This window comes from Physeter macrocephalus, chromosome 6 (assembly GCF_002837175.3).
Source record: "Physeter macrocephalus isolate SW-GA chromosome 6, ASM283717v5, whole genome shotgun sequence".
NCBI classification, from domain to species: Eukaryota; Metazoa; Chordata; class Mammalia; order Artiodactyla; family Physeteridae; genus Physeter; species Physeter macrocephalus.
The window spans coordinates 6,782,473-6,787,299 of NC_041219.1; the positions used below are offsets into that span (position 1 = coordinate 6,782,473).

The 4,827-nt window shown below is 35.4% G+C and overlaps 1 protein-coding gene across 3 annotated transcripts in view; it reads right to left on the reverse strand.

The window, feature by feature from the left end:
- Positions 1-4,827, reverse strand: part of PTPRB (protein tyrosine phosphatase receptor type B) — a 118,303-nt gene that overhangs the window by 64,416 nt on the left and 49,060 nt on the right. The window lies entirely within an intron of this gene.

Here is a 4,827-nt window from a genome sequence, read left to right on the forward strand (position 1 = left end):
AAAAAATAATGAAACAGAAATAAACAATTTATCAGGTAAAGAATTAAAAACTTTGGTAATAAAAATGTTAACTGAATTAGGGAAAAGAATTTATCTAAACAGTGAACATTTTAACAAGGAACCAGAAGATATAAAAAAGATCCAATCAGAAATGAATAACTCAATAGCTGAACTAAAAAAAACATACTAGAAGGAATGAAGAGCAGACTAAGTGGTACATAAGTGATCTGGAAGATAGAATAATGTAAATCACCCAATCAGAACAGCAAAAAGAAAAACAAATTTAAAAAAATGAAAGCAATTTAAGAGATCTCTGGGATAACATTAAGTGTACCAACATTTGCATTATAGGGATCCCAGAGGAGAAGAGAGAGAGAAGAGGACTGTAGATGTATTTGATGAAATTATGGCTGAAAACTTCCCAAACTTGAAGAAGGAAACAGATATCCAGGTTCATGAAGTGAAGGGGGTCCCAAACAAGAGAAACCGAAGTAGCGCCACACCACATATCATAATTAAAATGGCAAAAGCTAAAGAGAGAATTCTAAAGGCAACAAGAGAAAAACAAAGAGTCATATACAAGGGAATCCCCATAAGGCTATCAGCTGATTTCTCTGCAGAAATATTCCAGGCCAGAAGGGAGTGGCATGATATATTCAAGTGCTGAAAGGGAAAAACCTGCAACCTAGGATACTCCACCCAGCAAGATTATCATTTAGAATAGAAGTAGAGATAAAGAACTTCTCAGACAAGTAAAAACTGAGAGTTCATCAATACTAAATCTACCCTAAAAGAAATGTTGAAGGGTCTTCTCTAAATAGAAAAGAAGTAAGAATCTAAACGAAAGGGAAAAATCTCACTAGGAAAGGCAAATATATAATAATGATGGAGGATCAACTACTTAAATAAGCCAGTACATACGTTAAAAGACAAAAAATTGTAAAAACAACTATAATAACACTATACAGTTAAGGGATAAGCAGAAGATGTAAAATATGGCATCAAAACCCCAAAATGTGCGGGAGGAGAGTAAAAAATGTAGGTCTTTTAGAATGTGTTTGAACTTAAATGACTACCAGTTTAAAACAAGTAGATATAATTGTAGGTCAGCATATGTGAATCCCATGATAACCACAAATCAAAAAGGATAAAATATCTAGGAATAAACTTAACCAAGGAGGTGAAGTATAAACTCTGAAGACTATAAAAACATTGATGAAGTAAATGGAAGACGATACAAAGAAATGGAAAGACATTCCGTGCTCTTGGATTGGAAGAATTAATATTGCTAAAATGGTCATACTACCCAAAGTAATCTATAAATTTAACGCAATCCTTATCAAAACACCCATGTCATTTTTCACAGAACTAGAACAAATAATCCTAAAATTCACATGGAATCACGAAAGACCGTGAATTGTCAAAGCAATCTTGAGAAAAAAGAACAAAGCTGGAACTATCATATGCCCAGACTTCAGATTACTACAAAGCTACAGTAATCAAAACAGTATGATACGGACACAAAAACAGACACATAGATCAATGGAACAGGATAGAGAGCCCGGAAATAAACTCACACACCTACGGTTATTTAATCTATGGCAAAGGAGGCAAGAATACACATTGGGGAAAAGACAGTCTTTTCAGCAAGTGGTGCTGGGAAAACGGGACAGCTACATGTACAACAATGAGATTAGAACATTTCCTCACACCATATACAAAAATGAACTTAAAATTGATTAAAGACCCAAATGTAAGACTGGAAATCATAAAGCTCCTAGAAGAGAACATAGGCAGAACACTTTGACATAAATCGTAGCAATATTGTTTTTGGATTTGTCTCCTAATGTAAAATAAATAAAAGCAAAAAAAAAATGAGACCTAATTAAACTTAAAAGCTTTTGCACAGCAAGGGAAATCATTGACAAAAAGACAAACCTATAGAATGGGAAGAGATATTTACAAATGATATGACTGACAAGGGGTTAATACCCAAAATATATAAACAGCTCGTATAACTCAGTTTAAAAAAACAAACAACCCAATCAAAAAATGGGCAGAATACCTGAATTTTTTCCAAAGAAGACATACAGGGGGCTAACAGGCACATGAAAAGATTCTCAACATTGTTAATTATTAGAGAAATGCAAATCAAAACCACAATGAGCTATCACCTCACAGCTGTCAGAATGGCTATCATCAAAAAGTCTACAGATAACAAATATCAGGAGGATGGGAAGAAAAGGGAACCCTCATGCACTGTTGGTGGGAATGTGAATTGGTGCAGCCACTATGGAAAACAGTATGGAGGTTCCTCAAAAAACTAAAAATAGAACTCCCATATGATCCAGTAATTACACTCCTGGGTATATATCTGGAAAAAATGAAAACACTAATTTGAAAAGATACATGCACCCCAATATTCATAGCAGCACTATTTACAATAGCCAAGATATGGAAGCAACCCAAGTGCCCATCAACAGACGAATGGATAAAGAAAATGTGGTATAAGGACTTCTCTGGTGGCGCAGTGGTTAAGAATCCGCCTGCCAGTGCAGGGGCCACATGTTCGATCCCTGGTCGGGGAAGATCCCGTATGCCACAGAGCAATTAAGCCCGTGCACCACAACTACTGAGCCTGCACTCTAGAGCCCACGAGCCACAACTACTGAGCCCGTGCGCCACAACTACTGAAGCCTGCATGCGTAGAGCCTGTGCTCTGCAACAAGAGAAGCCACCACGATGAGAAGCACATGCAGTGCAACGAAGAGTAGCCCCCACTCGCCGCAACTAGAGAAAGCCCATGTGCAGCAATGAAGGCCCAAAGCAGCCTAAAATAAATAAATTTATTAAAAAAATAAAAGACAATTTACCTTTGAAAATATTTATAATGAATGCAGTCCAAGTCCAAGCCATTGTTAAAAAACAACAAAAAAAGAAAATGTGGTATATATACACAATGGAATATTACTCAGCCATGTAAAAGAATGAAATTCAGCCATTTGCAGCAATGTGGATGTACCTAGAGAATATTATGCTTAGTGAAATAAGTCAGACCGAGAAAGACAAATACTGTATGATATCACTTATATGTGGAATCTAAAAAATAATACAAACAAGTGTGTGTGCAAAACAGAAACAGACTCACAGATATAGAGGACAAACTAGTGGTTACCAAAGGGATGAGGAAAGGGGGGAGGGGCAAGTTAGGGGTATGGGATTAAGAGATACAAACTACTACGTATAAAATAGGTAGGCAACAAGGATATATTGTATAGCACAGGGAATTATAGCCATTATCTTATAATAACTTTTAATGGAGTATATTCCATAGAAATGCTGAATCACAATGCTGTACACCTGAAACTAATATAACATTGTAAATCAACTATACTTCAGTAAAATAAAAAGACAAGTCATAGACTGAGAGAAAACATTTCAACACGCATTTTTGACAAAGGACTTATTCTGGAATAAAGAATTCTCAAAACTCAATGATAAGAAACAAAGAACCCTATTAAAAATGGGCAAAGCATTTGAAAATATCTTCTTCCACAAAAAGATAAGTGGATGGTAAATAAGCATATGAAAAAAATGCTTGAAACCATTAGTCATTAAGAAAAGGCAAATTAAAATCACATGAGATACCTCTACACATTTATTAGAATGGCTAAAATTTAAAAAACCAAACAAACTGAAAATACCAAGTGTTGCTGAGAATACGGAGGAACTGGAAATATCATACATTGCTGATGGGAATGTAAAATTTTACAACCACTTTGGAAAACAGCTTGGTAGTTTCTTACAAAGTTAAACATTCAGTTACCATATGACACAGCAATATGAGTGGTGGGAATAATGAAAATGATCTTAAGTCTAAAACAATGCCTTTGGACTTTCATTGCTGGCACAAACTATGAAAATCCCCCCAATACACACAACTGCACATGTTGGATAAAACGTAAAAATGTAAATGCATGAATGAGTTGTCAAGAATGTAAGGAATTCTCAGAGACCTATAAGAAAGTGACAGAGAGGTAACTGGTTCACTGAAGCAGACTGTCACCATGAGGGCATCTTTCAAACATAAATTTAAGCTTTGATTTTATAGCTTTGCAAGAGCTATGAATAGGACTTTCCCAGGGTGAGGAACCTCATAGGTGACTCTGCATAATATTGGATCCTGAAACTTTATATTCTAAGCGTAAGTGAAATAAATATTTCCTCTCTATTCCCCATATACTGCAGCCTCCTTAATACTAGGTGGAGAAGAAAAAATTTCCACTGAGAATTCATAATGTCAAGACAGCTTCAGTGAGTTTGCAACCCAAATTCTTAAAACCCTGGGTGATCAAAAAACCTCAAGTTGACAATTTAGATTAAAATAGGTCTGGGTTGATAGAAATCCTGTGCACCTGAAAGAATCAAGTGAAAAGAAAATTCTTTCTGAAACCCACCTTCAAAAAAGGCCCCAAAGAATTCCCACAGAATAAAATCCCAAGGTGTATGAGTTTAGAATAAAACATCACAAACATTTAAGGAAGTAAGCACCATGAGCAAAAGCCAGAAAACTCTGTAAACAACAGCACTGAACTCCTGAATATTTCAGATATTATACTGATCAGACATAGAATGAAAATAAAAATCATTCATTTGCTTATAGCGATAAAGGAGGAGAACGGGAAGAGCAACAGAATACTAAACATATTTGGAAGGGAACCAAAGAATATGTTTAACAGTGAAGAACATAACAATTAAATTTTAAAACTCAGTGGGTGGATTTTTTTTTTTTTTTTTTTTTTTGCGGTACGCGGGCCTCTCACTGTT